Source organism: Sorghum bicolor, chromosome 9 (genome assembly GCF_000003195.3).
Source record: "Sorghum bicolor cultivar BTx623 chromosome 9, Sorghum_bicolor_NCBIv3, whole genome shotgun sequence".
NCBI classification, from domain to species: domain Eukaryota; kingdom Viridiplantae; phylum Streptophyta; class Magnoliopsida; order Poales; family Poaceae; genus Sorghum; species Sorghum bicolor.
The window spans coordinates 54,153,942-54,178,634 of record NC_012878.2 but is presented as its reverse complement, the minus strand read 5'-3'; the positions used below and the strand labels follow the sequence as shown (position 1 = coordinate 54,178,634).

Here is a 24,693-nt window from a genome sequence, read left to right as displayed (position 1 = left end):
GGGGTCAGTAGACTGCGATGAAAGAATATGCTGGAATATTCCCCCACCGTCACGGGGCATTTATGTAAATGACGTTGGGTCGGTTTCCGGGCCCTATATAAGGGGCGTGATGCCACCATTAATAGAAGAGAGCATTCACTGTATTCACCTACTACTGAGCTTACTGCCTGTTGGAACTCAGACCTCTCACGGCACCGAGTGAGAAGGTTCCCTACTCACCGTACTGCTGGGAAGCGCGGAGAGCCTCTTCCCAACATTGGCGCCCACCGTGGGGCCGAAGTATAACCTGCGATGGCTGGAAAGAGAACAAGCACCACAAGACCTCGGGGAGAGCCCTCCAGGAGAGGGAGGCCAAGGAGGGCCGTGCGGAGCGCGTACGCGACCGTGGAGGGAGAATGTTCTGAGGGCGAGCAGCCAGAGAACGAACAACCGGAAACACGCCAGGAACCTCCTCCCGCCGCAGACCCGGCGCAGCCCTCGGCCACGCAAGAGCTCCAGCAGCTTCAAGCGCAATTGCGGAACCTTCAGCAAGAGCGAGACCGGATCGCTGCTGCCTACGCCGCCAGCCAAGAGGCAGCGGTAGCCGCGACGCAAGCGGCTGAGATCAGGCAGCAGCTTTCACTCCTGCAGGCAGAAATCCTTAGCATGCAACCTCCAGCTCAGCCGACAATTCAGCCCGCTGTTCTGAACAGCGCCGGCCCAACATTAGATGTGCAACCGACGAACTACGGCGGCATGCTGCGGGGCACTTTGGACCTCCGTTCCCCTCTGTCCGAAGGATTGCAGACCTCGCCTTGGCCAACAACCTACAAACCAATCACGCTCCCTAAATTCAGCGGAAAGGCCGATCCGCGCCAATTCCTGATGAGTTTCGAGGCAGCCGTGGCCTCAGCTGGAGGGAACGAGACTGTGATGGCAAAATCCTTCGTGATCGCAGCCGAGGGAGATGCCTTAGCGTGGTACTCGATGCTCAGACCCGGGTCGATCTATTCATGGGAGAACCTTCGAGACAAGATTTTAGCGAATTTCCAGGGATTCGCGGTTGAATCACTAACCTCCACGGACCTGTTTCAGTGTCGCCAGAATCAGGGAGAGGCACTGCGGGAGTACTTCCAGAGGTTCGTGCAGACTAAGGCGAGAGCACCCGGTGTGCCGGAGGAGGTTGCCATCGAAGCGGCCATCAAGGGTCTCCGCATAGGACCCTTCGCGGCTCATTTGGCCAGAGAAAAGCCAGCATCCATGCACGAGCTGTACCACGAGTTTGAGAAGTATTGCAGGTCAGACAACGACTACCGCAGAAGGTTGGAAGACCAGAGCTCTCAGAAGAGGCAGAGCAATGATAGAAACTCACAGAAAAAGAACCTCAGCCAGGATGGACGCCGGCCACAGCAAGAGGCTGGTGGACAGATGATGAATATTGAACAACCGAAAAATGACATGCCGGAAAATAACCGTCCACCAGCGGAAGCACGAAGCTCGGGACGCATACCCAATCAAGCTGGAAGAGGGGGTCGAAATGCGGGGTGGCGAAAAAATCAAAGTCAGCGACCACGGAAACAGTATTGTTTCTTCCATGGAGAGGAGAAGGGTCACTCCACCAGAGATTGCCCAGATGCAAAAGAAACTCAGGAGAGGATCAAGAGCAGGTCAGCTCCGCAACCTCCGATACCAGTTGTTCAACCTCGGGAAGTAAATCACACATTCCCTCAAACCTTCTACCATTCGTATGTCGGAGGTTCAAGCCAGCAGCACCCAGCTCCACTTCAGCCCAGCGCGCTAGCCTCCGCTTACTATCCCAGTTTCCTACCAGCTTGGCGCCCAGCCCAGCAAACCGCGGACCACAACCTTCCACCAAACTATGCTCCTCCACGACCTCCACACATCACGTACATCGAAACCCCGCAACCCCACCAGCAGTCACTACCTCCTCCCCCAAACCAGCTACAGCTACTCCAAGCCCCACCACCACCAAAGACCGAACCCCACCCTGATAATCAGATCGGCCCTCATACACCCCTGCCCACAATTGGAATGATCTTACCAATAGCTGGGGGGTCCTCAATGGAGTTCCAGACAAAGAAACAGAAGAAGGATCACCTCAGGCTCGTCAACAACGTTGCAGTTCAAGGGCCAGTGAGATGCACTGATTGGTCCAGAACCCCAATAACCTTCACCGAGGAGGATCTAAGATTGGAAAGCTACCCTCACACAGACGCCTTGGTCATAACAACAAATGTTGCGGGTTGGGGAGTAAGCAGAATCTTAGTGGATTCAGGGAGTTCCGCAGACATAATATTTGCTGGAACCTTCGACCAAATGAAGCTCAGCAGAAGCCAACTCCAACCTTCGGAGTCACCTTTGATCGGGTTCGGAGGAAAGCAGATACATGCTCTGGGAAAGGTCGCCTTGCCCGTATCCTTCGGCACAACAGAGAACGCAAGAACAGAGTACGTCACCTTCGATGTAGTAGACTTGCACTACCCATATAATGCCATATTCGGGCGAGGATTCTTGAACAAGTTCAATGCGGCCGCTCATATGGGATACCTGTGCATGAAAATCCCGGCTCTGCACGGAGTGATAACGGTTCACGGAAGTCAAAAGGAGGCAAGGAACATAGAGAAAGCAATCTACAAGTCCTTCCGGAACATAAACTCCGTAGACTCTACGCAGCATGAAGCTTCCCAGCCGCCAGACATGCCAAGGGGGAAAACAGACCTGGCTGATCAGGAGGAAACGAAGTGTATCCCTCTGCAGGAAGCTGTTCCAGATAAGAAGGTCACCATCTCCGCCACCCTTGGTAGAGAGGAGGAACTCGAATTGCTAGACGTATTGCAAAAGAACCAAGATATCTTCGCTTGGAGTGCCGCTAACCTACAAGGAGTCAGCAGAGACATAATAGAGCATTCGCTGGACATCGATCCAAGAATGAGGCCGAAGAAGCAGAGACAGAGAAAAATGTCTGAAGAAAGAACCTTAGCCGCGAAGGCAGAGGTACAAAGACTCCTGGACGCAAAGGTCATCAGAGAAGTCGTATACCCGGAATGGTTGGCAAATGTGGTCTTGGTCCCCAAGAAAAATGGCAAAATGAGAATGTGCATAGATTTTACGGATCTTAACAAGGCTTGTGTCAAAGACTCCTTCCCCTTGCCAAGGATAGATACCTCTGTGGACAAAGCAGCTGGTTGTCAGAGATTCTCACTGCTGGACTGTTTCTCTGGCTACCACCAAATTTGGCTCAAAAAAGAAGACGAAGGAAAGGCAAGCTTCACGACCCCATTCGGCACGTATTGCTACACCAGAATGCTAGAAGGTCTCAAAAACGCCGGAGCAACCTTCTCCAGAATGATGGGGAAGGTTCTAGGAAGTCAGCTACAGAGAAACATCATAGCCTACGTCGACGATGTTGTCGTCATGAGCAAGCGCAAGGAAGATCATATCAAGGACCTGCAGGAAACCTTCGTCAACCTTAGATCTGCCGGGCTGAAACTCAACCCGGAGAAGTGTGTGTTTGGGGTCAGCAAGGGAAAGATGTTGGGGTATATCATCAGCTCCGAAGGAATTAGAGCTAACCCAGACAAGACAAAAGCAATCATGTCAATGACAGAACCTTCAAACAAGAAAGAAGTGCAAAGACTGACCGGCCGAATAGCAGCCCTCAACAGATTCATATCAAGATCGGCAGAACGGAGCCTCCCATTCTTCAAAGTGCTGAGAGGAGAAGGTAAAACAGAATGGGGTCCGGAACAATCAGAGGCCTTCAGGCAGCTCAAGAATTACATTGCAACCAACCTAGTGGTGACAGTGCCTGAGCCGGACACCCCACTACTGCTGTATGTGGCTGCCTCCAATCACGCTGTCAGTGGTGTCCTGGTGCACGAGACAAGCGATAGTAAGGGAACGGTGCAAAGACCCGTCTACTACGTATCTGAAGCTCTATCAGGAGCAAAGCTGAACTACACGGAGATAGAAAAAATCGCATACGCGGTCCTGTGTGCATCAAGGAAGCTCAAGCATTACTTCCAAAGCCACGAGATTAAAGTGCCCACTTCACAGCCACTGAGTGATATCCTTAGGAACAAAGAGGCTTCCGGACGTATAGGAAAATGGGCGGCCGAACTATCACAGTTTGATATCACCTATGTCCCCAGAACCTCCATCAAATCTCAAGCCCTGGCTGACTTCATGGCAGATTGGACACCTTCGAACAAAAACGAGGAGAAGGTAATCGATCAGCCGTGGACGCTGTACACAGATGGCGCCTGGGGTCAAGCGGGAGCAGGAGCAGCAGCCGTTCTAATCGCACCATCTGGACTCAAACTAAAGTTTGCTATACGACTCGAATTCAAAGCAACAAACAACATAGCTGAGTATGAAGGTCTCATCCTCGGGCTGAACAAAGCTAAGGCTTCGGGAGCAAAGACCCTACTCATCAAGACAGACTCCCAGGTGGTGGCAGGGCAAGTGGAGAAGGAATACCTAGCACACAACCCGGAGCTGGCAAGATACCTGGCCGTCGTAAGAGGCCTGGAGAGAAGGTTCAAGGGATTCACTCTGCAGTACATTCCAAGAGCCGAAAACTCCGAGGCAGACGAGCTAGCCAAAGCAGCAGCCAACAACACCCCCTTGCCAGAAGAAACCTTCCACCAGATTGTTGCAACACCCGCAACCGAATCGTTGCCAAAAGCCTTTCGCTCAGTCCTGCTGACAGAAAGCGAAGATTGGAGGCAGGCAATAGCTGATTGCCTCAAAGGCGAGACAGCTGTAGATGACGAAGCAACAGCCAAGAGGATGGAGGCAAGAGCAAGGAATTACACCTCCATTGACGGGATCCTGTACAAGAAAGGCGTAGTCCAACCTTTGCTGAGATGCATATCACAAAGCGAGGGCAGAGAACTCCTACAAGAGATACACTCCGAGATGTGCGGGTCTCACATCGGACCTCGCGCGTTGTCTGCTAAAGCATTAAGACAAGGCTTCTACTGGCCAACTCACATTAAAGATGCTGAAGAAATAGTGAAGACATGCAAAGCCTGCCAAACCTTCTCACCAATTCAGTCGGGACCTTCAGCACTAACTCAGCTCATACCAGCATCATGGCCGTTGCAGAGATGGGGAATGGACCTGGTAGGGCCAATGCCAACTGCCCAGGGGGGAAACAAATTCGCAGTCGTGGCCATCGAATACTTCACAAGATGGATTGAAGCTAAGCCACTGGCAACCATAACCTCTGAAACAATCAGGAAATTTTTCTGGCAGAACATAATCTGCAGATTCGGAGTCCCACGCTTGCTCACAGTTGACAACGGGAAGCAGTTTGATTCAGACAGGTTCAAGGAATTCTGCCATCACATAGGAACCAAAATTGCTTTCGCGTCTGTTTATCACCCAGAGTCAAACGGGGCCGTAGAGAGAGCAAACAGAACAATATTCTCCGCAATCTCCAAGACCTTACTCAACCTACGCAAGGGGAAATGGGCTGAAGAACTACCAAGAGTTGTATGGTCACATAACACAACAGTTTCAAGAACAACTGGATTTACTCCATTCAAGCTCTTGTATGGGGAAGAGGCAATGTTGCCCGAAGAAATCAAGCACCAAAGCCTGCGTTCCATGAAGCAGCAGTTGGCCGAAGATGAAGAGTACTGCAAGGAAACCTTAGAATCAATAAGACTTGAGGCAGTGGAGAACATTGCAAGGTATCAACGAGAAACCAAGAATTGGAGAGACCGCAAGGTAGTACGAAAAGACATACAAAACGGAGACCTGGTCCTCAGGAAAAAAGGAGATCACCCAAACGCTGGTAAATTGCAACCCAAGTGGGAAGGACCTTACACAGCAATACAAGCAGGAAGGACGGGATCCTTCTACCTGAAAGACCTCGAAGGAAGAACCTCCACCCACACGTGGAACGTCGACAACCTACGTAGATTTTACATTTGAGTGTAAGGATGACCCCTGCAAAATAAGCGGCAGCATCCACATCCCCAAATACGCTAGTTTTCTTTTTCTCTACATTTTCGCATTCCAAGGTCTGCACTCTTTTCCTCACAGGGGTACTCCTACCAGGAGGTGAGGTTTTTAACGAGGCAGAACCTATGTAAAAACCTCTGAAATATAAAGAGGAATCCACCCCGGAACCAAATCCCAAAAAGTCGAAAAACAGCCAGCAACGAGGCTGCAGCATTCGACAAAACATCACGTGATCACAAGGACCCTCCGCAGCTTTCATTCAACAGCTCAGAAAGCTCGGAACGTCCTCAAAGGTGAAAAAACACCAAATCCTTAGCAAAAGACCTAGCCAAGAGCCGGGCAGCAAGGATAACACGGCCAAAAAGTGAAAAAGTCCTGTCCTTCTCAGGCATCACACCATGGCCAGAAGAAGCAAAACCTTCAAACCTGACAAAGACCTGAGGAGAATCAGGCATCAGGAACCACATTATTTTCACCAAAAGGCAGCAGAGGTCTAACATTCACAGGACAGACCCCAACAAAATTCACAAAACCTTCACCAAAATAAGGTCGAAGGTATCCTGCTACTCTAAGCAGACCCCCAACAAACAAAGTGTGAAATCCAAACAGAACTACAATAACCCTCTGTCAGATACAGCAAAACCAACTACCACAACAACCATCAATAACCCGACAATAAATTATGACCTAACGGAGTACATAAAATAAATGCGTGAAACCCTATAAAACCAGGCTCACCTTACCACCACCCTCAATCAGGATCAGCACACAAAGACCCGAGCATCGAGTGCAAACCTAGCATTCAAAAAGAAAAATCCTAGGCCACCATGGAAGCAGGAGTTAGCCTCACAACACCAACACAAGTTTGTATCGCACGAAGCTTCGTAATACTAGAACTACGGCGTTGTGATGAACATCGACCACAAAGTCGTGAACAGCCACAACAGAAACAATGGAAGTCAGACTCAGAGGTCTCTGAAGGGTGTCGCACGAAGTCTCGTAACATCCCTTGAGAACCTCCGACTTAAACAGCCGAAGGTTCTCCTCGACAACACTCCACGGGAGTCGAGCAAAGGAAAAAATAGCACAATTCGGCGAAGGATCCTCCGCGCCAAAAAAGTCGAAGGTTCTAAGGCCAAGAAGCAGCGATCCTCCGCGAAATAGAAAATCAACAACTCCTTCGCAACTTTAGGCATCAAGAACAAGCAAGCCACAGCAACACAAAGATCCTTAGGATCAACACCACCGTAACGTTGCAATATATAAGTGCTGTAGCGCGAAGGTTGTAATAAAAATGAGATCGAAGGTTGTAGCAAACTTAAAAACTTTGAAGAAATCATTACAAAAGTTCGTTTACATAAAATGAATAAAATCATCCTTCGACCCAGAAAAAGTCGAAGGTTACAGATAGCTTGTACAAGTTCAACTTAAAAATCCTCCTTCAACTAAACAACCGAAGGATCTATGAGTCACATACAAATTATAAGCGCGAAGGTTGTCAAAATCAAAAGGCGCGAAGACCATGTAGTAAAAATATCTGATCTTTATTAACCGTATACAATGTACATAACACAAGCTTACAACAAAAAATGGGAAACATCCTCCGACCGTAAAACGCCGAAGGTTCTAAGACCCTCGCACAATTCTAACATACGAATCTGGAAAAAGCCTAAGATCATCACAGTAATCACGAACAAGGAAATCAACTAAGTCATCTATACTACGCGTAGGATACTTGTGGCGCCACCAGTCAATTAGATAACCCCTCGCGTACAAATCTCCACGCTTGAACGTCACCGGGGTAACGTAACTTCCTTCGACAAAGTTCGAAGGAAGATCTTCCAACGGAGAGGAATTCACAACCTGCGCGAAGAAAATAACAACTTCAAATCCAACAAAAACGAAGGATAAAACTAAAAAGCCAAACGAAGCTTTCGAACCTCCGGAAAACCTTGAAGAAAAGGCTCAGCAACATCCTCAGAAGCCTCCGCCACCCAGCGTACCCTATCCCTCTCACCAAAGATGCGAAGGATAGGATATGGCAACTACATAAACACATCAAATCATGTCATAAAAAATATAACCAAAACCTACGATAAACGAAAAGAAAAACAAAAACATCCACCTAAGCCGGAGGCCATGAACCTCGGCGAGCAAGCGACTGGATAAATCCAGATCCTTCGCCATCAATATCATATCCAACAAACTCGAACATATCCACCAATCTCATGTTAGGGAAGGCAACTCGCCAATACTCCCACAATTCGCCAGAAACATAAATTCCTTTGTAAAAATACGAAAGGGGAGTAATGAAACGATCCTGCGCAGGTCCTCCGCCAGAGACCTGCGCAGGATCAAAGTGTAAAACAAAGGCTTATCTGAAAACAACTCAATATATTAAATTTTCAACAGTCTTTACAAAATAAAACACAACCTCCGGCCTTACTTACAAAAAAGCGTCACATGCTTGGACGCAAAAAAGACTAAGAAAAACCTAAAAACTAAATAGCCTCACACCTGAGGCGGAGGAGGAGCAGGAGCCTCGGGCGTCTCTGAAACCTTGGCACCAGACCCCTCCGGAGCTTTGGCACCAGTATCACGAGCCTCCGCTTCAGGCTGGGTCGGAGGACACGCCTCACTCGGTGGACGCGAAGGACCGGCCTTGACAATCTTAGCCTTCTTCTTCGCAATCTCCTACAAAATACCCATCTTAATTAACATTGCAAAGCAGCGAAGCACAGTACAAAAATAAATAACCAAATAATACAAACCTCAGCTCGACGATCCTCCGCCATTTTCTTCGCCTCATCCCGCCCAAACCTAATCCAGAACGAACTGATAAAGTTCCGGACAGATTTGCGCAGGGAAGGGGTCCCTTCGCCAACGTCCTCCGCCGCGGCAAAATCCTCCTTGGCGACTCCCTCCGCGTGAGAGCAACCTCCGCGGCGCAAAAGCCTAGCGAAGGAGCTAACCGCGGCCAAAGCCCCAAAATCAACAGCACCTCCGACAAAGTCGGGGAGCATGCGAATATGAGACTTCAGCCATGCGAGGGCAGCCCCAACATCGCCGCCGGGCGGAGGAGCAGAGGTGCTTCCCCCAAACTTCGCGAGCGAGTCGGCATAGAGCCCGACAATAGCTGCAGCCTCCGCTTCCGCCTTCTGTATGCGAGTCTGCAGCTCAGCCGCAGACGTCCGCTCAGCGTCAAGCTCTTTGCGAAGGCGTTCAGCAATGTCCTCCGCCTTCTCGGCTCGCTGCAGGGCTAAGTCCCTAACTCTCCCCGCCTCAGCGACACTTGTGCGGAGGACCGCCGCCGAAGCTTCGGCATCTTCCTTCTCCTTCTTCAGAGCCTCCGACCCAGCCTTGTAGTCATCCCTCTCCTTTCTCAGGGAGTCAACCTCCCTCCTGACGGAGGAAAACTCCTTAACCTCCTCCGACAGACGAGCCTTCTCAGCTTCCAAGGTCTCGTTCTCCTTCTTCAGAGCACCAATCGCCTCATCACGGCAGATAACCTCCCGGGAGCAACGCTCCTCCAAGGCGGCAGCCATGTGATGACCCTGCTCAAAAATAATTAGTTACAACAAACCTTCGAATAAAAAACTGCGAAGGAAGATATAACAAAGCACAAACATACAAGGCTATGGTGCTCATATTGCACGCGAAGGAGCGTGTCAAAATCCATGCCGCGAAGCTTCTGACGAAAACGATCTGTAAACCGAAAACAATTAAGAAAAACCATCGTAAGAAACAAAAAACCATTGGCGGAGGCCAGAACACTAACCTCCGACCAAGGAATGAACCTCGCGCAAGGCATCAGTCCAACCTGTGATCGAAGGTTCAGAAGCACCTGCGCATAACAAAAACAAAACTTAAAATAAAATGCCACAAACAAACCAAACTGTTGAACCAAAAAGAGGAAACTCACCAGGGCCAAGAACATCAGCAGGCGAAGGCCTGTTGGCCAACGCAGAAGGCGCAGGCTCACGCGGCGGAGGAACGGCAAGCCCCTCCTGCGCAACGCTGGCGCCTTTAGCCATCTCCTCCGCGGTAGCCAGCCCAACAAAAACATCCGCTGAAAGATAAACCAATAACATGAGAAATAAGTCAATCAAAACTTGTATAAAAACAAAATAATCAACAAAAAATCATTACCCATGTACAACGAGTTAATACCGTCACCAGCCGGAGGAAGGGGAGCCTCCGTCCTCCTGATCCTCCGAACGGAGGCGGACTCAGCTTCGTCGCTGGACTCCACCTGAACCTCCTTAGGCGGAGACCCTCCGCCAGCTGAAGCAACGCGCGGACCCTCAGGCGCTGCAGGAATTGCCTCCCGCACAGGGCTCGCCTCAGGGGCCTCCGCGTCGGAAGACTCTTCCCCAAGAAGAGACGCGAAAGGCGCGCGCACGGAGGAGACCGCACGCGAAGCCTCAGCCTCAGGAGCTCCACCGGCAGCAGCTGCCTCCGCAGGCGCAGAAGCCACCGAGTTCGACTCGGCACCAGATGAGCGAGCGGAGGAAGACTCCACAGGAGTCTCTAGCACAACCTCCGCCCTCCGCTTCTTCGCAAGTTGCTTGACTGCGCCACCCCCCTTCCTCTTCTTCGACTCCGCCAAGGCAACAGCCTTCGAGGAGTCCTTCTTCTTCTCCAACCCAAGCAAAACATCCGGAGGAATAACATAATCCTCATACTCGATCCCCAATTCCTCAAAAACGCGGTTGAACCGGGGCATCGTCCCAAGCGCAGACCTCCGCTGGAGAAATTCCTTCTCCGTGATCTTCCCGACGATCCTCCGGGCAGAAACCTCCACCCGATCAAGGAAGGACTCCTTGGTCTCATCCTCCGGAATACCCGCGCCAAACCGGGGAAACGGCAACCCCTCCGGAGGACCAAAAACAGGAACTTGCACCATCTCAATGGTGAACTCATCTGTCCTGCGGCCAAGTGGCCAGTAGTCAGCAGCGACCATCTCCTCAACCAAATCCCGACCTCCGGAATATCGGCATGCCAGCGCAAATGCCTTATCACAAGCAATTCGCTCCTCCGACATCTCCTGCGAAGGATCAACCTTCGAGAAAGGCTTCAACTCCTTCATCAGCGACGCGTAAGGATAAACCTTATCAACGCTGCCATCATCTAAAGTCTTCGACGCAGCGGGGGTCCTCACGTAGAACCAAGCTCTCATCCAATCCTTCTCCCACTTCCCTTTCTGGCAGTAGGAGATCTCGCACCTTGGCCCAGGCATCGTGCGGCGCGGCATGAACGCGCAGCTTCCAAACTGCGCAATGCACTCAACACCTTCGGCATCCTTCACCTTTTTAGGCTGGCGCTGGAGCTCAAAGTATGAGCAGAAAGTGTCGATGTGGGGCATAGCTCCGTAGGATTCGCACGCCCAGGCAAATTTGCTAAGGGTCAGTATCCCATTAGGGCTGAAATGCTGCAGCTCCACGTTGAAACTCTCCATCACCTCGCGAAGGAAATGATACGGAGGCATCCGAAGTCCGCAAGTAAAGAAGTCCCTGAATACCACCGCATACCCCTCTTCAGGCGCAGGCACCGTCTGATCCGCAGGAGGAGCCTCCGCACGACCTTCCTTGAAAAATCTAGCCTCAACCATGTCAGCGATATCCTCCGCCCTCACAGTCGACTGCCCGAATTCAAAAGTAATCGCCGCCATCCCCTCAAACTCCTTCGCACTGATCAGATCACCGACAGAAGCTTCGACGTCAGATAACGTCTCCTCCAGATCTTGAGCTGCAGCCACCTCAAGCATCCACTCCTCAAACCTCCGCAACCAACCTCCTGACCTCACGCTAAGGAAACTGCGCAAAGGACCAGAAAAATCTGACCTCGAAGGACGCGGTGAAGGAAGCTGAGCCACCGTAAAACCTCCGACAACACTTTAGAACTAAACGCACGCGAGCAGCTCAGAGAGAAAGACGTAGCGAAGGAAGGTGTGCAGGCAATGAGCAGCAGGGGTGAGAGCTCAAAGCTCCCCAGCACCTCCTTTTATAGGGGGGGGCCTGCGACCGCGCGGCCGTTGCGATTCCCCGCGCCCAACGGCTATAAGCGGAGGAATCGGCCAGACCGTTGCGCTTCATCAATGCCAACGGCTAACTCCAACGGCAATAAAATCCTCCGCAATCCTCCGCAACCTAACGCGCGTAGGATACTTAGCATCAATGATCGGAGGATCCCGGCAAAATAAAGAAACAAGAAAAATTACGACTAAGTAAAAGAAACAGTTATCCAACATTTGCTAACAAACACATCCTGCGCACCAGGGGGGAGGCAGCAACCATGCTGCGGAGGGGTAGCAACCATGCTCGCGACCTCCGCAGCGTAGCGTGTTTTTGAGCACATGGACCGCAGGAGTGCCATTAGCCCAAAAAGGGGGGAACTGTTGGGGAAAAGCTGCATCCTTCCCCCTGGTAGCGCCGGAGGCTATCCTTCACCTGAGGAACCTCCGACGCCTGAAACGTCGGAGGATATCCTCCGACGGGAAATGCTAATGTTGACGACTCGTCTGGTCGTGCAGAGTGTGTGCAGGGACTGAAGCACCGGCGGAGGTCCACGAGTGAGGAGAAGGTTGGAACCTCCGACCCTCCCGAGTCCGAGGATGGCAGGAGAACGCAGCCAGGCCAAGGAGGAACTCCCGGGGTGGCCGGATGAAGCAACCTCCGACCAGCCGGGCTGCGGAACCTCCGACACCTAAGCGTCGGAGGATCCGCAACTGGGCGAAGGATCCGAGCCTCCGACCTGCTGAGGCCCCAGTCAAAGGATGAACGAAGGGTTCGCAACGTGAAATTACGCAAGTATATTGGGGTCAGTAGACTGCGATGAAAGAATATGCTGGAATATTCCCCCACCGTCACGGGGCATTTATGTAAATGACGTTGGGTCGGTTTCCGGGCCCTATATAAGGGGCGTGATGCCACCATTAATAGAAGAGAGCATTCACTGTATTCACCTACTACTGAGCTTACTGCCTGTTGGAACTCAGACCTCTCACGGCACCGAGTGAGAAGGTTCCCTACTCACCGTACTGCTGGGAAGCGCGGAGAGCCTCTTCCCAACACTCTGCTTTTCGGGTGCTATATTGTCTATGGAGTTCCAGGTTTACAATAATGGTTTTTGTGTCCCCTACTCCGAGGTCACCTTTATCCACCTTGCACCCATGGGCAGCTGCTAGCATTGCAAAGGGAGACAACCATTTGAGAAAAATTACCCAATCTTCAAAGCTACCATGAATGTTGTAACTGGTTGTAAATAGAGTGGTATTTGGAGAATGCGATCCGCAAATGATGGAAACAAAGGTTATATTTTGATTGAATACTAAATTAGATAATTAAATATATTTGTCAATTTGGCACTGTCCACATTGTGCTAATTTTGTAATGTGAAAATTGCAATATTAGCTAAGACAAGCGCGAGACAGGGTCAATATTATGGATCCTTAGCCCTTGGTGAAAATGATGGCCCAAGAGATACCTCAATTGGCAAAGATCGGACTACATCACCAATTTCCTCTTAGTAAAATAAGTCTCCTCTTGACTCCTCGATTTGGAAGTCACGAGCTGACAATTCACACACACAATACTAGGGCTTAGCCTGCACAACTGTAGTATCATTAAATGGCTTTTTGGTTGCCTGATGCGGGATAATAGCACGCCTCACATCATTTTGTTTGAAAAGTTTATACGTTCAGGGCAGAGTACATAGATTAGGGAATGAAATCCCCAATTACATGAAGGTAGTCACATTGCTACTGGGCATAAAATCTAAAAAGCTCCAAACAAAGACTGCACCCACAGAGAAGAGCTTAACCAGACATATATTTGAGTAGGATCTCCGAGATTGCATCCGACAGAAGTGACAGAAGATCTTCATGATGCCCCATTGAAAACACGAACAATGGCGGAAAAAGCCTACCAAGGCCTCCCTTGAGCACTGCAGCTTAGGAGGTAAAGTGGTGAATGAGGAAGATTTATTGTTGCAAGATTCACCAGACTCAAGCTAACACTTTTGCAAAGATGACAAACTATAGTATCGTCTCACATCATTGCAACCGCTAACAAGTGACATGGACTAGGTGGGTGTTGAACAAAGGAGATGTGCGTTATTGTGAATAATCCTTTTTTGTTTTAGCATTGACCCCTCATCCTTGCGCCTTTGGACCCAGCTGTAGGGTGGTTCACTCTATCTGTCCTTTCTATGTGTTCGCACGGCTGGCTCCTGCCCCCTCTATACATGTAAATTGTGTTTCTTCCTTAAGCTTAATTAATTGCATAACAGAGTTCCTGCATTTTCTATGCAAAAAAAGGAGGCTAACTGCCCTAAAAACAGTTCCATTGTAGTATGCAATTCAGTTTGGCTTGCGTTGCTCATGCATCCCGCTCCCAAGAGCCATGACATGAAGTGCAAACGCCACCATCAATTCAACCTTTTTTAGGACTTGTAGTGATCATACGGTGCTCCAAGCAAGCACTTGGCAAGCTTCACTGTGCCATCTACTAATAACCATGAAAACTATCTGCAACTACAATTCCTCATGTATGGTCGTACTTTACAGTGGTAAAATCACTCATCTGGCCTGAGGTCGATGGGAGACGCTGCTCGAACTTCAGGTCTAGTAGCTACATTCTTTACTGCTTCCCAACCACCAATCAACCAGCATTATTACTACACTATCAACAGATCTATCTATAGTTCTATATATACTTCTATGTTTTTGAGCATGTGAACCTACTTTTTGGTGTGCACTATAGCAGTACACATTAGGGTCAACTATCAACCATGTGAAAACTGTCTGTATCAGCTGAACCTGAACTTTAGTAAAGCATACTTTAGATGAACCCCTGAGTAGGTGCATTTGCTTACACGGCAAGTGTGTACTGTACTACTATTTGTCAATTCCCGCCACATTATAGCTACATTGCTACTCCTACGTACCATTGATGACATGACTTGAAGTACTAGCATGTTCGCTGGTCTGAAAAGTCATGACTAAAAATATTGTTCGCTGATTTATTATGAGAGAAGAACACTACTGGTTCGCATAAAAAGTACTACTTATAAGACAAGCGAACAAAGTGGTTATATCGTGCTTGTTTCAGGTTGTTGTGGGTTATTTGTCATTTCTGTGATGTATAGTGGAAGCCATGGAAGTACTCAGTTCCCATGCAGCAGTACCAAACTACCAATATGTCAATATGTGAAAATAAACTGAGGTAATTTTTGATTCATGCAACCAATCTAGAGGTGAGGGACGACACTGACCAAGAGGTGACACTTGAGGGAAGACCGGAAGGCGCAAGCAAGAGCTACTTAACACAGCACTTTTGTAGTTGATGCTGCCAGTGCATCCTAGTCGGCCAGTCCGTCATAATTGTTTCGGGAAGGAATTGAGCCTCAATCATCAGTATGCCGCTATGGTGATGGCCAAGATAGCTATATGCATGCCTTTTTCGTCAACAATAATTTTGCATGGATTTGTTGCTCATGTTGAGTTTGAGTATGTTTAGAGCCGGTTCATACCCAATCAGTTCGTTTCATTCCATATAAGGTCTTTGTGATATAATATTGTAGTTGTTGATTAATCTGATATTGTGAGGATAAAATAGTATTCTAGACGCTATTTACCTTTAAAGGTTATTTCTTTCGACCTTCTTAGAATTATTCTTCCCAAACGCATGAACTGTAGAGTGCCCTAACGGGGGCTCCAGCCTCCAGCAGACTCATGTAGAGCTTTTGCCATCTTAAAAAAAGAGAGTTGGTGTAGTTGGCTCATGGCAGGATGCGCAAATTGTTTGTGCCGCCGACCGCCGTTGCAGTGCTATGAACCTGTGCGGGCAGTCCACTGGAGCACTTGCTCTGCATGCCTAGCGCAAAGCCTCAAACTCTGAAAGCTAGCATGGATTTGTCGAAAGGCAGCGGCCACCACCTCTTGGCTCTTGGCTCCCGCTCATCTGTGGGACACGCCTGCGAATCATGAGGGGCCGGCTGAAAAATCCGACGAGGGGACACCACCAATACTAAGCTCAGATGCAGTGTTGCTAGTGATTCCGGCCGCTCATTATCGGCTGGCATACAACTGCCGGTAATGGTGCCACTTGTGCACAGGTAAACTAACATTAACATAGCACCGAAATCGCACAACAGTAGCAACCCTGCTCCAAGAGGCCCGCTTCCAGTGCCGTCCATATTCCGCATGCATCCCAATCCCAACAGCAGATCGATACTACTCCTACCATGCAGTCCTCTCCTCCTGATTATATGGCATTTTTCATGAATAAGCAAGTTGACAACGTGCTTCTTCTATAGTCTATAGTCTATACTAGCAGTGACAGTAAGATATGATACAAGTAGAACTATAGTGCTTATTTATATGCGAGCTGGTTAGTCACTTTTATTTGTTGGATATATAAAACACACGTTTCACACCCGTTCTGACACTAACTCAACGTTGTACTAGTATTTTAACTAACCTACCACACTTAAATTCGCAACATTATAGAGCCTTGGTCCAACAAATCCACGCAACATTATGACCCTATTCAGCTTTACACTCCGTGCGCGGCTGCTTGGTGTTGAGTTAGGCAGACACCATATATAAACCTGAAAACCACGGCCGAATCAGCTATTCAAATAATATTTATTCTCCATCTTATATTTCTCAAATTATCCTTCACATAATTCTTGAGGAAAGGACTCTCTAAAATCTAAACTGAACATGATAGAGTACTGACTTGAGTTACACTGCCGCCACGGCATATATAGTGGTTACGTGCCTGTTTGAATTGTCGTGGGCTATTTTGTCATTTCTGTGAAGTTTGCTGGAAGACATGGAAGTACTCAACTGATTGATTGCTAACCCATGCTTACAATAATTTGAAAATAAATTGAGTGACCTTTTGATATGCAATCAATCTAGAGGTGAGGGTCGATCAGTGACCAAGAGGTGACACTTGGGGAAGACTGGAAGGCAAGCAGGAACTACTTAACATAGAGCACTTTGCAGTTGATATGCCAAAATTCTCAGTGATTCAGTCCTTCCTGATGCTACTACGAGTGCATCCTGGTCCATCGTAATTCTTTTCGGAAATAATTGAGCCTCAGTCATCAGTATGCCTTTGTATGTGTTTCGTGATGGCCAGGATATTGCTATGCATGCTCTTTCCGTTAACAATTTTGCATGGATTTCTGTCGTCATTTTATATTCTTTGCGAAAAATGGTGAGTTGTTGAGTATATATGTTCAGTTATACCCAATAAATTAGCTGTCCATCAGTTCCTTCATTCGGTGGGCCTTTGTATTATAATATTTGTAGTAAGTACTTGATTAATTTCTGATGTGAGGATAAAATATTATTCTGGATGTTATTTTATTTTATTGATATTCTTTTAAAAAATAGAATTCTTCTCAAATACTATACGTACACTATACAGTAAATGCTTGCATGCATTAATGTCTCTAGCAACTCATGCATGTCCGCACACACACCCCTGTTAGCATAATGTGCTGCAAGGCCCAGCAGGACAAAGCCATAAGCGGAGTTGGCCCTAGTAGGCTCATGTAGAATGCCCAAGTCGTTGACGCTGCCATTGCAGTGTTTTGCACAAGGGCTGTCCACAAGAGTTTGTGCTTTACATGCGAAGCGACCGAAATCTGCATGGATTTGTCCTTGCGCCCATCGAAAGGCGGCCGCCACCTCTTGGCTCTTGCTAATCTGCAGGATGCGGCTGCAAACCAAGAGGGCCCGGCTGAAAAATCCTAGGAGGGGACTCCAGCACTGTGCTCCGATGCAGTGGTGCCACTAGTGACTTCATCCTTGCTCACTATCTGCTGGCACAGAACTGGCGGTCATGGCACCAAATTGTGGACAATAACCAACGTTAACATGGCACCTAAGTACTGAACCCCGCTCTGAGTCTCGCCCCCGGTGCCGTCCATATTCCGCATGCATCCCAATCCCAACAGCAGATCCTTATATATTCTACCATCCAGTGATCCAGTCCACACAACAGCTAGCTGTTAGTTCTACTTTTGGCTCCTTTAGATTATGTGGAATTTTTTCTCCAACGACCAAGAAAATTGTTGGCAACGAGCTTCTATACCATCAGCAACTACCGATGCTACTAATGACAGCAAGACATGTTACAAGTAGAGATTGTAGTGCTTATATTGTTTATATGTGAGCTGGTTAATCACTTCTATTTGATGGATATATATAATGCTTCACACCCGTTCTGACCCTAACTCAATGTGGTACTAGTCTTTTAATTATTATGACCTACCACACTTAAATTTGCTACATTGGAGCATCCACAACGAGATGGATATATATGGCTCTCTGTTGGACCTCTACGTATGAGAGAGAGAAGAAAACATCACTAGATGTAACTAGCAACGATAGCGTGTGTGAGATTCCGTGCTAATTGAGCCTTATAATAGGTACACATCTCGTCTGCTCCCTCTAACTCTTGTGGCATGGGTGGGGTGGCGTGCCATCAACATGGATTGTGTGTATAGTTTTCCAAACGGACGGCACTAGCACTACACGACACTAGCACTATACGGCACGACATTATCAGGCACGGTGATCCTATCGTACCGTGCCATGTAGTGCCACCGTGCTTAGACCCTCGCCCAGGCATGACACTAAGGTGCTCAGATAGTGCTGTGCCGTGCAACAGAGCAGGGCAATCCATTGGGATAGTGTCGTGCCTGGGCACTAAGGCACATGGCAACTTCAAAAACTTGGAATTTAGTGACCAATTCAAAAAGAACAGGAAAAAAGAACAACACAAATAACTAAATAAGAAATTAAAGGCATGGACGACGACAACACGGTGGCCGAAGAGCTCCTCGGCATCCCCAACAACATCGTCCTCGTCGTCTCCGGTCATCCCGCAGAGACGCAGCTCGTTGTTGATGGTCATGGAGTGACCGAAGTCCTCCTGCTCGTCTGACATCTCGTCGTCGCCGTCCTCTGGTCCCTCAACGCCAATTGCTACCAAAAATAAGATTTAGAGTTACGACCTAGGGTTATAAGCAGATCAAGAAGAAATCAAGAAGAAGAGGAGCCAAATCTAGGGTTACGGCTCACCTCTCTTGACAGAGCACCAGAGACAACGACAACGATAACGTCGCGAAGATCCGACACTCTGGTCCCTTCACGCATCAGAGCGGAGCCCCAATGATGCTGGACTCCAGCAAGGTCAACAAGAGAGACGAGACAGAGACGAAGACGATGAGTGGGAGATCTCAAGGACAAAGCTACATCGTCGGCAGGGAGAAAAAAGAGTGTTGTAGAAGGTGGTGTCATGTGCCCGTGGCAGCCAATGTCGCCTTAACTAGCCACCGGATGACGGGAAGAAGAGAGGAGAGCGGCTAGGGTTTTAGTCGATGGGGAGAGGGTCAGGGAGAGCTCTATCCGGGAAATGGGGAATCGAATGAGCTAGGTTTGAGTTGATGGGGCAGCTGGGAGCGGTGCTGGCTTATATAGCCATCCCACCCCATTTCTCGATCCAACGGTGAGGAGGCGGGGAGGGCTCCATCCAACGGCTCGAAGCCATGCCTGCCCCGTGCCGCATGTTGAAGCGAGTTGTGCTCGTGCCATGCCAACGTGCTAGCATTGCAGCCCAGGCACAGGCACAAGCATGGGAGAGGTCGGGCAGGGCCGTTTTTACACCGGGCCAAATAGTGTGTGCCCGTGCCAACCCAGCGGGCTTGGCCCATTTGGAAAACTATAAGTTGTGCGTTGGTTCAAGGCCATCGGCTATTGGGTGGGCGGTGGTGGTGGGGCGGGTTGCGGCCATGCACAAGTAGAGCATTCGTCACTATAAAAATAGTAGAATTCTCATAATGTTTTTAAGTAGTAATAAAATATTACCACGGATTATAGCACATGAGAATCTCACTAGGAGGTATTTACTAGAAAAAGTTTATAGTAATTTTTACCAAAACACTAGAAGCCCATATTACTAGGCGAAATCTAAAATTTTGGTTGTGCATACCTCCAAGAGTTTGTCCAATTAGGTTGCCATCCTTGATAATTTGTCAAAACAAGAAATTCTAGTCTCCAACGGATTGGCAAATGAGGTTGACAGTTTTAGTCACTTGGCATCGGCGGCCTCCGCACGCGTATATATGCACGCGCGTATCGCTTGTGCATCGGCCTCCCTCGCGTATCCATCTCTTCGTGCATGTTGGAGGCCATGGGTTGTTGACGTGCATGCTGCTGAGCTGTTGCCATGCATGCTGCTGTTGTGGGCCTCTTTTTTTTAAAATTATACCAGGTTAAAATGGTAAACTATTGGAAAGAGTCTATTTTTTCACTTGCCATATATTTTAGAAAGTTACCAAATCACGATATTTGCCAAGTGAATTTTAGCAAACTCTTAGAGATGCTCAGTTCACGAATCATGATTGTGTGGGGAAGCTCGCTTTTGTGTAAGCGACATTTTCTTAATTGAATGCTTACCATATTCTGTATAAGTAAATTTAGATTGTACTCTTTAATTACGTAGAATAGGATCGTATTTCAATTAATTAGGAAGTTAAGTGATGGGTACATGCGTTTTTTGTCCTCTCTTATTTTGTCAGAAAATAACTATAATGTATTGAGTAGAGATAGCGGTTTAATTTGTGTGATTGATCCAGAGTGGTCCATACGTGACCGTTGATTAACGGCAGATTCCACATGTATATAAAATTAAATAGATAAATCATGGTGGCTACGTGTTTGTTGGGTCAAGTGTCGTGGAAAAGGTCTTGGCTTGGAAACACTGCCTAGATTGGAATCTCGTCTCATCATGCATGGGTCATGGAGCAGATAGACTTGGAGATAAAAATATTCGTGGTGCATTTTGGAACCAGAAAAAAAAATGTACCGTGTATAGAACCCATGCATGAGTCCATTTATAACGAAATGAATGAAAATAACTACAGGACCATCAATTAATTTATTAGTCGAATCGAAAGAAATAATTGACCAACCAACCCAAAAGGATGGACTAGCAATATCAGCATTTAATTTGTATCCAAACGAATAGAAAAAGCCATATATATTTTCCATGCAAGTTGTACTTTGCAGCAACATATATAAAGCTTTGTAACAAGGAATAAATACCATGCGAAATGCTATGAAACAGAATCCATAATGCATTGTTCTTAATTTTCCAAGCAAGTTTTCCCTAAAAAAAATTCCAAGCAAAATTTATTTCTATCACAACGTAGTTCTTCATCGTTAAAAGAAGCACAAGATGACTGAAGAAGAAAAATAACACACAGCATGGACATATTGATTAAATAATTATGATAGATTTAACAAATAGACTCAAGCGAATAAGATGCTAAAAAGATAGCGATTAGGCGAGTGCGACTCGATCTGGATCCGTCAACGGCCGAAGGGCCCTCCAGGGACGTTGCTGTTGGCCTTGGGCGCCGGCGGCGTCGTCATATCGGTCGTCCTGTCCGGCCTCACTCCATCCTTCCTCCACGCCCGAAATTCAGAGCCTGCATATATGAACGATGTACACCTCGGTTAATTCACGGCTCAATTGAAGCGTCGGAAAACAACAAAATTCCTGTGAAGAAACAGCAGAGATCTCAATTCAGAAGCGTCGGCTAGGAGAACGAATCGACCGGCATGGAGAAGAGATCAATTAGCAGAACAGCTCATCATACCTCTTTCGCTGGAGGTGAGCTCCTGCCGCGACTGAACTGTCGTCGTAGAGATCAACATCACAGCAACGAAAACGAACAGGAGGAAGGAGACGGCGGCTAGCCGCCATGCTGTCCTCCTCGCCGTGTTCTTGCCTCTCACCGGAGCTGCGGCCATGGCGGTGTGGCTTCGCGTTTGGCCTTGGTTTTAGGCTGCCGGGGAACTGGCATATACTATATATAGGATTAGGATATATACAGAGAGCCTCGCTCATCTAGTCATCTGTGAGCAATGCACATGGCGCCTCATCAGTCATCAGTGATCATGCTCCCGTCGCATCCACATTTCCGGTGAGAATCGGTGCACGCAAGTGGCCACCGTCGCTGACCAGTTCTTGTGTCCAGCCAAACGAGTTTGCGGTTGGCTCTTAGGCCAGTCTCAATGCATAGTTTTACTAAACTAGGTAACCGAGCCACAAGAGTTTCATCTCTATGAAACTCCTCTCTCATCTGATGAAACTCCTTCATTTAATGATCCTGCCAAGTCAGTAATTTTGCTTATGTGTCACCCTATTTAATGTACATGACACTCTCATGAAACATGCATTGAGACTGGCCTTAGCGACGTTCGCTAAGCTCTATCATAGTTTGTACAAACTAATATTGTTTAAATCAAATGGGAATATTGCATTCTTCTTCCTACTATACTAAATTTAAACATCATAAAATTCGATTTACGCACATCTTTATCTCTAAAATTCGATTTACGGACATCTTTATCTCTATTCTCTATCTAATATTAAACACTGCAAGGTTTCTTTTATGACGTAGCTCTCAACTGTCTGATGAGATCCGCGGATTAGAGTGACGTATCTAATTACAGTGCGGAACCCAAGTCCAACATATTCAAACATGAAACGTTTGCATGGTCCGTCACATATATAGTACTATTTGTTATATTTGTATAAGTTAGAGCGAAATATAACCACTTGAGAACCTAACACATTAAAATTTATTCAATCCAACCCATTGACAGATCTAGTTTGGAGGTGCTGAGTACCTGCGAACAATGCACTTCGAATGGTATGGAACCCGTAGGGCGAAGCGGATCACCACAGCTCACTCTCCAAACCATGCTAACCTGCTTCCCTATGATTCAAACCAAACAAATTTTCTCTAAAAGAACCAAACCAAACCAATTACTAAACCAGAGCAGCCACTGTCACATTAGAAACTATTAAACCTTTTGAGCCCGAACCAGTAGAATGGTAGTACAAGCAATACTTTGTGGCCACCCTCCAGTCCTATTTCTAATACTACCTCCCTGAGTAGCTGAGAGCGTGTATGCGTATGTCTACCTACCAACTACTTCTGAGGCTGGGCGAGGTATATGAGCAAGTGAAGGGAGGAATTGCAGCATCAGTCCCAGCATGTTGGGTGTGCATGCAAGCCTCTTTTGAAGCTCTATGTGAACACGCTCATACTGTGACTGGCGACTTGCTTTGGTGTCCCAGACGGTGAAGCCAACTTCTACTCGGCAGCTCTAATCTGGCAATCCAGCTCTCATTCCCCGTGCATCTCACTCCTATGAAACAGTTTTTTTTGCCATTTCAATCTGATCACAAGCACTCCAAAGCATCTCTGAAAGCAGCCTGCAAGCTTCTACATACCCTTTCTCACCAACTATAGTTTCTCGTGGCACATGTTATTGTATATGCAGAAACTAGCTTGCGATATTTATGAGGTAGCTCAACTCCAACAGCTTGGCTATTTTTATCATGGAGGTTATTTTAGAATTTGTATAGTAAAAAATAGACTCCAACAAATGTGCTATCTGGTTTTGTAAAATAGAAAGTTGGCTATCCCTTGATTTTCAATAGCCATATATAGCCAACCACTGACACTAGCTATCTAATAGCAAGGGCTGTTGTGGACCTCTTTTTTTAAAAAAGTTTTCTATTTTACAAATAGCTACACAATGGAATTTGCCTACTAATTTTAGCCAAGCTTTTCGAGTTGCTTACCAGCAACCATTATCTTGCATCGGCAGACCTGGCCTCATTCATGGCATTCAGCTCAAGCCTTTTAGTTTGCGAAAATTTTTTTTTTTGAGTGTCACATCGGATGTGTCGGAAGAATCTTGGAAGGGGTCTTCGAATACTAATAAAAAAAACTAAATTATATAGCTTACTTGGAAACTATGAGATAAATTTATTAATCCTAATTAATCCATCATTAGCACATATCGGTTACTGTAGCAATTATTACTAATCATAGACTAATTAGATTTAAAAGATTTGTCTCGTAATTTACAAATAAAATGTGTAATTAGTTTTTTATCTTCATTTAGTGCTCTATGCATGTGTCATATATTCGATGGGATAGGTGAAAAAAATTAGTGAAAAATTGAAGAGGGCCTGAATGTCCAAATTTTCTGGCAAAAATGTTGATCGAGTACAATATGCATCTACGATGCTCTGAAATATATTAACTATTTGAGCTGCTGCCTTTAATCAAAGAAATATGTGTATATGTTTGGCTAACTTGATGCACAGTTTGTGTCTGCAGACTGGAACTCTCTTTAATTTAAATAGAGGTCAACCTTTCTTGGCGAAAAAGAAGTATGGAAAACAGAAATTCGGGGAAAAGTCAAATTTGGCCTCTCGAAATCCGAAACCCATTAGTAGTCCTTCAATCAACTATTAAAACTGAACGAATGTGGCCTTTGGCTAGTTTCAGATGCGGTTTTGAGTATATATGTATTTTCTAAAAATAATAGTAAATAGCAAAAATTCATAAAAATATTTTTAAATAAAAAACATAAAATTGGTCAATTGTTTTTTGTAAAAGTATAACCTATCTATTTAGAAAAAATAGTAATGGATTTTTAGAAATTGAACTATTATTTTATTTGAAATATAATCTATCTGTTTGTTGTTCTCATATTTTGAAATTTAAATTTTTTGAATTATTCAAACAAACTCGGATGAAAAAATGGCCAAAACTAAAGTCATACATCTCATGAGATATACAACTTTGTAGTCAGTACTTTTTCATTTG

At 46.9% G+C, this 24,693-nt stretch overlaps 1 long non-coding RNA gene across 1 annotated transcript; it reads right to left on the bottom strand.

Moving 5' to 3' along the window:
* LOC110430126 lies at nt 9,384–9,818 on the bottom strand. Its single transcript, XR_002447367.1, has 3 exons — nt 9,752–9,818; nt 9,605–9,678; nt 9,384–9,527 (listed from the first exon to the last, which is right to left on the bottom strand). It is a non-coding gene; the product is annotated as an uncharacterized LOC110430126 (long non-coding RNA).